This window comes from Heterodontus francisci, chromosome 18 (assembly GCF_036365525.1).
Source record: "Heterodontus francisci isolate sHetFra1 chromosome 18, sHetFra1.hap1, whole genome shotgun sequence".
Classification (NCBI taxonomy): domain Eukaryota; kingdom Metazoa; phylum Chordata; class Chondrichthyes; order Heterodontiformes; family Heterodontidae; genus Heterodontus; species Heterodontus francisci.
Genome location: NC_090388.1, coordinates 51,959,017 through 51,971,507, shown reverse-complemented (window position 1 = coordinate 51,971,507; position 12,491 = coordinate 51,959,017).

Sequence of the window (12,491 nt, the reverse complement as noted above, 5' to 3'; positions counted from 1 at the left end):
TTCAAGACTGAGCTTTACAAATAGTTCCCAGGATATTTTGGGGTGCTAAAGTGTCCAACAAATAAGCTTGACTTTACAAACCACTACAAAAATAAAAACTCTTGTGTAATTCAGAGTAATGATTGCTTTTCAATGTTCTGCAATATTTTTGAGTTACACTAGGAATTACAGATTGCGAATGGAGGAGCTGATATGCAAGAGTGAATCGTTGTGTGTGTTTGTAATGAAGGAACTGGTAGAGGAGCTGAGCATATGCTGGTAATGGAGGAACAGGTAGATGGACTGTGTGCATGCTGGTGATAGAGGAGATGGTATTTGACAGGAATATGGACTCATACGTACCAGCTTGGGAATCCTACAGCTTCAAAAAAAGTGTGTATTCTCAAAAAGCTGACAACTCTGAAGTGGGACCAAAAAGGCAACATTCTTCACCATGAGAGAATGATAAAGGCTGTCTGAGAGGAGGTGGCAGACGCAGTCAGTACAACCTCCACCACCTCAAAAACTACTACACAGTGTAAGAATTTTAATGACCACACAAAGTTGGCCAATGTATGACAAAGCTCTGGTATCAATACACATGTCCTCTACCACTTATAAAGCTTCATTCAGCTCCATCTTTCAAATGAACTGTTAAACCAAAGCCCTGTCTGCCCTCTCAGGTGGTCATAAAAGATCCCATGGCACTATTTTACAGAACAGCAGGGGAATTATACTCTTTGTCCTGGCCAACATTTATCCCTCAATCAACGTAACAAAAACAGATTATCTGGTGATTATTACATTGCTGTTTGAGGGATCTTGCAGTATGCAAATTAGCTGCCACATTTCCTGCATTACAACAATGACTACACTTCAAAAGCACTTCGATGGGTGTAAAGTGCTTTGGGATGTCCAGTGGTTGCGAAAAGCGCTATATAAATGCAAGTCTTTCTTTTTCTTTACCTCTCATGCTCTTTGTCCCTCACTGCCTGAATTTTAGGGAAACTCACTTCTGAAAATGGCAAATAAAAACGGAAAGTGCTGGAAACACTCAACAGAAGGCTGTAAAGTGCCTATTTGGATGATGAGGTGCTGTTCCTCAAGCTTGCGTTGAACTTCACTGGAACACTACAGTAAGCCGAGGAGAGAAATGTGGGCTAGAGCAGGGTGGTGAATTAAAGTGGCAAGCAACTGGAAGCTCAGGGTCATGCTTGCGGACTAAGCGGAGGTGTTCCACAAAGTGTGCGCCCAATCTGCGTTTGGTCTCCCCAGGCGACCACGTTGTGAGCAGTGAATACAGTGTACTAAATTGCAAGAAGTACAAGTAAATCGCTGCTTCACCTGGAACGAGTGTTTGGGGCCTTGGATGGTGAGGAGAGAGGAGGTAAAAGGACATGTGTTACACCTCCTGCGATTGCATGGGAAGGTGCTGTGGGAAGAGAACGAGGTGCTGTGGGGAGATGGAGGAGTGGACCAGGGTATTGCGGAGACAGCAGACCCTTCAGAATGCTGACGGGAGGGGAGGGGAAGATGTGTTTGGTAGAGGCATCATGCTGGAGGTGGCGGAAATGGCGGAGGATGATCGTTTGGATGTGGAGGCTGGTGGGGTAGAAAGTGAGGACAAGGGGAACTCTGTCATAGTTCTGGGAGGGAGGAGAAGGGGTGAGGACAGAAGTGCAAGAAATGGATCAGACATGGTTAAGGGCCCTGTCAACCACACAGTGGGGGGGAATCCTCGGTTGAGGAAAAAGGAAGATATCAGAAGCGCTGTTGTGGAAGGTTACATCATCAGAACAAATGCGACAGAGACAGAAAAACTGGAAGAATGGAATGGAGTCCTTACAGGAGGCAGGGTGTGAGGAAGTGTAGTTGAGGTAGCTGTGGCAGTTGGTAGGTTAGCACCGCAGCCTCACAACTCCAGCAACCCGGGTTCGGTTCTGGGAACTGCCTGTGCAGAGTTTGTAATTTCTCCCTGTGACCATGTGGGTTTCCGCCGAGTGCTCCGGTTTCCTCCCACAGCCAAAGACTTGCAGGTTGATAGGTAAATTGGCCATTGTAAATTGCCCCTAGTGTTGGTAAGTGGTAGGAGAATTGAGGGAAGGTGGGGATGTGGTAGGGAATATGGGATTAATGCAGGATTAGTATAAATGGGTGGTTGATGGTCCTCATGGCACTTCATCAGACCCCTTTCCTATCCTGAGTGGCGTGAAACAGGGATGTGTTCTCACACCTACACTGTTTGGGATCTTCTTCTCACTGCTGCTCTCACATGCGTTCAAGTCTTCAGAAGAAGGAATCTTCCTCCACACAAGATCAGATGGCAGGTTGTTCAACCTTGCCGTTTTAGAGCGAAGACCAAAGTACGGAAGGTCCTCATCAGGGAACTCCGCTTTGCTGACGATGCTGCATTAACATCCCACACAGAAGAGTGTCTGCAGAGACTCATCGACAGGTTTGCAGCTGCCTGCACCGAATTTGACCTAATCATCAGCCTCAAGAAAACGAGCATCATGGGACAGGATGTCAGAAATGCTCCATCCATCAATATCGGCGACCACGCTCTGGAAGTGGTTCAAGAGTTCACCTACCTAGGCTCAACTATCACCAGTAACCTGTCTCTCGATGCAGAAATCAACAAGCGCATGGGAAAGGCTTCCACTGCTATGTCCAGACTGGCCAAGAGAGTGTGGGAAAATGGCGCACTGACACAGGACACAAAAGTCCGAGTGTACCAAGCCTGTGTCATCAGTACCTTGCTCTACGGCAGCGAGGCCTGGACAACGCATGTCAGCCAAGAGCAAAGTCTCAATTCATTCCATCTTCGCTGCCTCCGGAGAATCCTTGGCATCAGGTGGCAGGACCGTATCTCCAACGCAGAAGTCCTCGAGGCGGCCAACATCCCCGGCATATACACCCTACTGAGCCAGTGGCGCTTGAGATGACTTGGCCATGTGAGCTGCATGGAAGATGGCAGGATCCCCAAGAACACATTGCACAGCGAGCTCGTCACTGGTATCAGACCCAGCCGTCCATGTCTCCGCTTTAAAGACGTCTACAAACGCAACATGAAGTCCTGTGACATTGATCACAAGTCGTAGGAGAAAGTTGCCAGTGATCGCCAGAGCTGGCGGACAGCCATAAAAGCGGGGTTAAAGAGTGGCGAGTTGAAGAGACTTAGCAGTTGGCAGGAAAAAAGACAGAAGCGCAAGGAGAGAGCCAACTGCGTAACAGCCCCGATGACCAATTTTATCTGCAGCACCGGTGGAAGAGTCTGTCACTCTAGAATTGGCCTTTCTTGCCACTCCAGGTGCTGCTTCACAAACCACTGACCACCTTCAGGCGCTTACCCATTGTCTCTCGAGACAAGGAGGCCAAAGAAGAAAACTATAAATGGTTGGTTGATGGTCGGTACAGACTTGGTGGGCCGAAGGGCCTGTTTCAGTGCTGTATCTCACTATGACTCTATGACTCTAATAGGCAGCCTATTCCCAGAGATGGAGACAGAGAAGTCGAGGAAGGGAAGTGTCAGAGATGGAGCATGTAAAGGTGAGAGAAGGGTGGAAATTAGAAGCAAAGTTGATGAAGTTTTCCAGTTCGGGGCTAGAGCAGGAAGTGGCACTGATACAGTCATCAATGTACCGGAAAAAGAGTTGGGAAGGGGGCCTGAGTAGGAGTGGAACAAGGAACGTTTGCCATATCCCACAAAAAGACAGGCATAACTAGGACCCATGTGGTACCCAGAGCAACACCTTTTATTTGAAGCAAGTGAGTGGAGTTGAAGAAATTGTTCAATGTGGGAACAAGTTCAGCCAGGCGGAGGAGGGTGGTGATGGATGGGGACTGGTTGGGCGTCTGTTCAAAGAAGAAGTGGAGAGCCCTCAGACTGCCCTGGTTGGGGATGGAGGTGTGGAAAGACTGGATGTCCATAGTGGAGGAAGCAGTTAGGGCCAGGAAACTGAAAATGATTGAAATGGCAGAGGGATGTAGGTAGGAAGAGACTGGACAGGGGAGAAAAATTAGAATCAAGATAGAAAGAAATAGGTTCAGTGGGGCAGGAACAGGCTGAAACAGTGGGTTTCCCGGGATAGTCATGTTCGTGCTTTTGGGAAGAAGATAGAAGCGGGCTGTTCAGGGTTGTGGGACTATGAGGTTGGAAGCTGTAGAGGGAAGATCTCCAGAGGAGATGAGGTCAGTGACAGTCCTGTGGACAGTAGCTTGATGCTCGGTGGTGGGGTCATGGTCCAGGGGAGGTAGGAAGAAGTGTCTGAGTTGGCGCTGAGTCTCTGCAAGGTAGAGGTCTGTACGCCAGACAACAGCACCATCCTTGTCAGCAGGTTTGACACAATATCAGGGTTAGACCTGAGAGAACGGAGAGCAGCAAGTCCAGAGGGACACAGCTGAGAGGGAGTGAGGGGAGCAGAGAAATTAAGACGGCTAATTAAGACCAACAGTTTTCAATGAAATGACCAAGAGTGGGTAAGAGGCCAGAGGGAGGGGTCCAGGTAGAGGGAGAATGCAGGCAGCAGGTGAATGGGTCTGCTGGTCGCAGGGAGGGTTCCTGGTCAAAGAAGTGAGCCCAGAGGCAAAGGCGATGGAAGAAGAGCTCAAAGTCATGCTGATTGCAAAATTCATTGACGTGGAGTCGTAAAGGGATAAAGCTGAGGGCTTTGCTAAGTACAGATCGTTCAGCATCAGACAGAGAAATGTCAGAGGGTATTGTGAATACTCAGTAAGCGTTGAAATTAGAAGAAGGGATGGAGTTGGAGGGAAGGACTCTATCTATGAAGTGAAGGGGAAGAAAGATCTGGAGGGACATTGGTAGCCATAAGTTGTTGGAGCTTGCATTCCTTGACATCTTAAAGGAAGAGAAAAAGTTTTTTGGTAAAGCGTTGGATAAGGCACAGGATGAAATGAAACTGGACAGCTTTGAGATAAGGTGAGTGGGTTCTGCGGAAGAGAGAGGCTGAGTGTGTACATGTGGTGGCGCATGGCACTAAGAGTATGTCTCGGAGATACCTGTAATCCTGGGTGGATTCGAAACATGAAAGATGGAACTTCAGTCGGAATAAGCCAGAGACAGTCGCTGAGTTTTTCATATTTTTGCTATGGATAGAGGAACACAGAAACATAGGAAAAGGAGTAGACCATTCAGCCCATCGAGCCTGCTCCGCCATTCAGTACAATCATAGCTGATCATCCACTTCAATGCCTTTTTCCCAAATTATTCCCACATCCCTTTCTGTCACTGGTATTTAGAAATCTGTCAATCTCTACTTGAAACATGCTCATGACTGAGCTTCTACAGCCCTCCAGAGAATTCCAAAGATTCACAACCCTCTGAGTAAAGAAATTTTTTCTTGTCTCTGTCCTAAGTGGCTTCTCCCTTATTTGGAAATTGTGTCCCCAGGTTCTAGACTCCCCAACCAGGGGAAACATCTTAGCTGCATCTACCCTGTATATCCCTTTAAGTATTTTGTAGGTTTCAATGAGATCATCTCTCATTCTTTGCAACTCTAGAGAATACAGGCCCAGTTTCCCAGTCTGTCTTCATAGGACAGTCCCGCCATCCCGGGAACAAATCTGGTGAACCGTCGTTGCACTCCCTCTATGGCAAGAATATTCTTTCTATGGTAAGGGGACCAAAACTCCACACAGTACTCAAGGTTCAGTCCAACCAAGGTTCTATACAGTTGAAGCAAGACTTCACTACTCCTGTACTCAAATCCTCTTGTGATAAAGGCTAACATACCATTAGCCTTCCTAATTGCTTGCTGCTCCTGCATGTTAGTTTTCAGTCACTTATTGACGAGGACACCCAGGTCCCTTTGTACATCTACACTTTCTAATCTCTTACCATTTAAAAATACTCTGCACATCTGTTCCTCCTACCAAAGTGGATAACCTCACATTTTTCCACATTATATTCCATCTGCCATGTTCTTGCCCACTCATTAAGTCTGTCCAAAGCCCTTTGAAGGCGCTTTGCATCTTCCTCACAACACACATTCCCACCTAGTTTTGTGTCATCTGCGAACTTGGAAATATTACATTTGGTCCCCACATCCAAATCATTGATATATATTGTGAACAGCTGGGGCCCAAGCACTGATCCCTGCAGTAACCCCCTAGCCACAGCCTACCAATGTGAGAATGACCCATTTATTCCTACTCTCTGTTTTCTGCCTGTTAAACAATCCTTTATCCACGCCAGTATACTACCTCCTATCCCATGTGCTTTAATTTTGCTAACCAACCTCCAGTGGGGTACTTTATCAAAAGCCTTCTGAAAATCCAAGTATATCACATTCACCGACTCTCCTTTATCAATCCTGTTAGTAACATCCTCAAGAGACTCCAACAGGTTCGTCAAACATGATTTCCCATTCATAAATCCATGTTGCCTATGCCCAATCAGATCATTATTATCCAAGTATCCATTTATCACATCCTTTAGTATGCATTCTAGAATTTCCCTTCTATTGATGTAAGGCTAACAGGTCTGTAATTTCCTGTTTTCTCTCTCCCTCCCTTCTTAAATAGTGGGATGACATTTGCTACCTTCCAATCTGCAGGAACCGTTCCAGAATCTATAGAATTTTGGAAGATGATCACCAATGCATCCACCATCTCCATAGCTACTTCTTTCAACACTCTGGGATGTAGAATATCAGGTCCTGGGGACTTATCAGCCTTCAGCCCCATTAATTTCTCCAATACAACCTTCTTACCAATACTAATTTCCTTCAATTCCTCATTCTCCCTAGTCCATTGGATCTCTAATTCTGGGAGATTTATTTTATCTTCCTCAGTGGAGACAGACACAATGTAATCATTTAGCTTCTCTGCCATATCTCTATTCCCCATTATAAATTCTCCTGACTCGGCCTGTAATGGACCCACATTTATCTGTGCCAAACGTTTCCTTTTTACGTTCCTTTAGAAGCTTTTACAGTCCATTTTTATGTTTTTGCTAGTTTACATTCATATTCTATTCTCCCTTTCTTTATCAGTTTCTTGGCCATCCTTTGCTGTTCTCTAAAATCCTCCCAATCCTCAGGTTTACTGATATTTCTGGAAACTTTATAGGCCTTTTCTTGTAATTTTGTACAATCCTTGACTTCCTTTGTTAGGCACAGTTGACTGACTTTTATTTTTGGGGTTTTGTGCCTTGAAGCTGTAAATAATGTAATAGTTATTTAAAGACTATCCATTGCCTATGTACTGTCATACCTTTTAATGTATTTTCCCAATCCACCTCAACCAATTTGCCCCTCGTACCTTCATAATTTCCTTTGTTCAGATTTAATACCCTGGCTTCAGATTGAACTACCTCACTTTCAAACATAATGTAAAATTTTATCATATTATGGTCACTCATCCCTAAAGGTTCTTTTACAACAAGATTATTAATTAGACCTTTTTCATTTCATTATACTAGATCTAAAATAGCCTGTTCTCTAGTCAGTTCCTCAAAATACTGTTCTAGAAAACCATCCCTAACACACTCCAGAAACTCGTCCTCCACAGCATTCGTGCTCAGTAGGCTTACCCAGTCTATGTGCAGATTGAAGTCACCCATGATTACTGTATTACCCATGCCACATGCTTCTCTAATTTCCTGATTAATACCATGCCCCACACTACCACTACTGTTTGGTGGCCTGTAAACAACTCCTACCAATGTTTGCTGCCCCTTGCTGCTTCTTAGCTCCACCCAAACAGATTCCACATTTTGTTCTTCTGATCTGAGATCCTCCCTTACTAATGTGTTGATCCCATCCCTTATTGTCAGCGCAACACCACCTCCTTTTCCTTTTTGTCTGTTCTTCCTAAATATCGAATATCCTTGAATATTCAGTTCCCAGTCTGGCTCATCCTGTAGCCATGTTTCCATAATGGCAATTAGATCATACCCATTCACCTCTATTTGTGCCTTTAAATCATCTACCTTGTTGCGAAAATAACTACCCCCTTTGCAATTGGGCGCCCTTGCAGAGAGTACTTCTCTCCAGCTGTTTATTATTTTACAATTAACACTCTCTCTGGACAAATGCTTTGTCTTTTACTACAACTATTACCGCTCCCTTTGCCTTTTACTCCATGACATCTTTATCATTTAATCTCTCCCACCCTCTACCCGATCACAGACCTTCCCTGTTGTTTTTCTTCCCCCCGCCCCCATCCCCCCACAGCTCACTTGCTCAAAACCTATTACATTTCCAACCTTTTCCAGTTCTGATGAAAGGTCATCGATCTGAAATGTTAACTGTTTCTCTCTCCACAGATGCTACCAGACCTGCTGCGTATTTCCAGCACTTTCTGTTTCTACTTCAGATTTCCAGCATCCGCAGTATTTTGCTTTTACTTTAGTCTGCAAACAGCAACCTCTGTAAACACTCTAGTACCTTCTTTAAAAAGAAAAAGAAAAAAATGCTTGCTTGTATTGAATGTTTTACCTGTCTGTGACATTAAACAACTCAATGCTGATTTCTTTATTAGTAAAGGTAGCAGCCAGGATTTCCTACTTCTCCGCTCACCAGCCAAAGATTTACCACCCAAATATTTTAATGGGTGAAAAATCACAGGCTGTAAAGTGCAGGACTGGGAAATTCTGGCCATTGTGTTCAGCTAATGTTTAAGGGGAAAGGTAACACTGCAGGTAAGTAGCAACACAAATAAAGGTTTATCCACAAAACAGCTTCCTGCTCTATATTTCTTTTAAACGTCTTGAAAATATGTCTTCATTTGGAAGGTTCTATCATTCAGCAGAGATCACATCAATTTGCTACAGCTCTGGGTAGTGCAGACATACTGGAGTGACATATGGCAAGCAGATCGCACAGCTGATGCATAGAATTAGTATTCACAGTGACTATACCAGCAGACCAAGGTGATCTCCATCCCACAACTCCATGGATCTTTAAACCCCATCCAAAATTAAACCAGGAACAGGATTGGAGCTTTGATTTTTTTTAAAATAAAGATTACATTAAAACATTGGGGTGCGTTGACAATGAAACTTTAACATTCCTGTGAAATCATAATACGAATCCTCCAATTAACTTGTTTCCTATAAACAAAATGCTGAAATAACTGGGACCCAAAGGGAGAAAACAGATTTCTATTAGACAACTGAAATTTTGGTTTTACTTTTAAAAAATTCTGGAGCATTCCACCCAAAAGCAGATAAATGATAACCCCTATCAGTATAATCCATATTGAATGCAGAGTTTGCAAGATCACAGGCTAATTATAGATGACGAAGGCCTTTTGGCCCATCTTAAATCATGCATTCAGAAACATGTACATTCTCCCTACAGCGCCATCCGGTTGGTTTTTAAACTATTCCAGGGTTTTCACCTCCATTTCTCTATCAGAAGGCCAATCCATTTGTCGATCACCCTTTGTGTAAAGAACATCCTGATATCAGTCCAAAATTTACCTTTTACTACTTGGACCATATGGGCCCTTGTCCTACTTTGGCAATTTAATTTGAAGTACTGACCCAGTTTTTAATTCTTTCATGCCCTCAAGTATCTTATATACTTCTATAAGATTACTTCTCAGAAGTGTCCTTTCTAAGCTGAAAAGCCCAAGCTTCTGTTGCATTTTGTCATAGCTCAGATCTTTGACTTTAGCAATCAGCCTCATGGCTCTTCTCTGCACTGCCTCCAGTGCTTAAATATCTCCCCTTTTGATTGGAAACCAGAACTGGACGCAGTATGCCAGGTCTGATCTGACTAGAGCACTATACAATTTTTCCACAACTTCCCTGACCTGTATATTCTGTTTTGGTTATTTTGTACAATATTCTATTGGATTGTTGATCGCTGCTCTTCATTAGTTGGACACACTGAATCTACCAAGCCTTCTACACTTCTCCCAACATCATTCTGAGCTATTTCGGCAATATTGCAGAGTTTGTGCATTGCCCATTTTTTTGTCCTTATGCACAGTACTTTACACTTGTCTGCATTGAATTTCATCTGACATTATACTGTCCACCTACATATTTTGTCTGACACATACTATAATTTCTGGGCTGCTTCCTTTAAATTCCACTGTCCTTATTTTGGTAACTTCTGCAAATTTGATGAATTTTTGAAACCTTCTGAATCTAACTAATTTCTGTAAATTAGAAACAGTAATGGCACCAACACTGAGTCCTGAAGCACCCGAGCCTGACATAATTCCATCTAACAACTACCTGCAGTTTTGCACCCTTCAGCCAATTTCTTATCCATGCCCCTGATTTACCTAGGATCATCAGAAATAGGAGCAGGAGTAGGCCATTTGACCCCTCGAGCCTGCTCCGCCATTCAATAAGATCATAACTGATCTGATTGTGGCCTTAACTCCACTTTCCTGCCACCCTCCTCCCCATAACCCTTGACTCCCTTGTCGATCAAAAATCTATCTAACTCAGCCTTGAATATATTCAATGACCCAGCCTCTACTACTCTCTGGAGAAGAGAATTCCAAAGATTAACAACCCTCTAACAGAAGAAATTCCTCTTTATCTCCATCTTAAATGGGAGACTCCTTATCTCGAAACTGTGCTCCCTAGTTCTAAATTTCCCCATGAGGGGAAACATCCTCTCAGCAGCTACCCTGTCAAGCCCTCTCAGAATCTGATATGTTTCAATAAGATCACCTCTCATTCTTCTAAACTCCAATGAGTATAGGCCCAACCTGCTTACCCTTTCATCACAGACAACCCCTTCATCCCAAGAATCAGCCTAGTGAACCCTCTCAATAGCCGGCGATGTGGTAGCCGGCTGGGGTCTTGAGAAGGAGTGGAAACCTTTCTGGTGAAATTATGCAATACCTCGAAGAAAAAGTCTTGGCGGGTAGGATTAAGGAAAATCCCAAGGCGTTCTACACTTATGTGAGGAACAAGAGGATGGCCAGAGTGAGGGTAGGGCCGATCAGGGATAGTGGAGGGAACTTGTGCCTGGAGTCGGAGGAGGTAGGGGAGGTCCTAAATGAATACTTTGCTTCAGTATTCACTAGTGAGAGGGACCTGGTCGTTTGTGAGGACAGCATGAAACAGGCTGATATGCTCGAACAGGTTGAGGTTAAGAGGGAGGATGTGCTGGAAATTTTGAATGATATGAGGACAGATAAGTCCCCGGGGCCAGACGGGATATACCCAAGGATATTACGGGAAGCGAGGGAAGAGATTTCTGCGCCTTTGGCGATGATCTTTGCGCCTTCACTGTCCACTGGAGTAGTACCGGATGATTGGAGGCTGGCAAATGTTGTTCCCTTGTTCAAGAAAGGATATAGGGATAACCCTGGGAATTATAGACCAGTCAGTCTTACGTCGGTAGTGGGCAAATTATTGGAGAGGAATCTGAGAGACAGGATTTATGATTATTTGGAAAAGCATGGCTTGATTAGAGACAGTCAGCATGGCTTTGTGAGGGGCAGGTCATGCCTCACAAACCTTATTGAGTTCTTTGAAGATGTGACAAAACACATTGACGAAGGAAGAGCAGTGGATGTGGTGTATATGGATTTTAGCAAGGCATTTGATAAGGTTCCTCATGGTAGGCTCATTCAGAAAGTGAGGAGGCATGGGATACAGGGGAAGTTGGCTGTCTGAATACAAAATTGGCTGGCCCATAGAAGACAGAGGGTGGTAGTAGATGGAAAGTATTCAGCATGGAGCTCGGTGACCAGTGGTGTTCCGCAGGGATCTGTTCTGGGACCTCTGCTCTTTGTGATTTTTATAAATGACTTGGATGAGGAAGTGGAAGGCTGGGTTAGCAAGTTTGCCGATGACACGAAGGTTGCTGGAGTTGTGGATAGTGTGGAAGGCTATTGTAGGTTGCAACGGGACATTGACAGGATGCAGAGCTGGGCTGAGAAGTGGCAGAAGGAGTTCAACCTGGAAAAGTGTGAAGTGATTCATTTTGGAAGGTCGAATTTGAATGCAGAATACAGGCTTAAAGACAGGATTCTTGGTAGTGTGGAGGAACAGAGGGATCTTGGGGTCCATGTCCATAGATCGCTCAAAGTTGCCACCCAAGTTGATAGGGTTGTTAAGAAGGCGTATGGTGTGTTGGCTTTCATTAACAGGGGGATTGAGTTTAAGAGCCGCGGGTTATGCTGCAGCTCTATAAGGCCCTGGTTCGACCACACTTGGAATATTGTGTTCAGTTCTGGTCGCCTCATTATAGGAAGGATGTGGAAGCTTTAGAGAGGGTGCAGAGGAGATTTACCAGGATGCTGCCTGGACTGGAGGGCATGTCTTACGAAGAAAGATTGAGGGAGCAAGGGCTTTTCTCATTGGAGCGAAGAAGGATGAGAGGTGACTTGATAGAGGGGTACAAGATGATGAGAGGCATAGATAGAGCGGATAGCCAGAGACTTTTTTCCAGGGCGGAAAGGGCTATCACCAGGGAGCATAATTTTAAGGTGATTGGAGGAAACTTTCGGGGAGATGTCAGAGGTAGGTTCTTTACACAGAGAGTGGTGGGTGCGTGGAATGCGTTGCCAGCAGT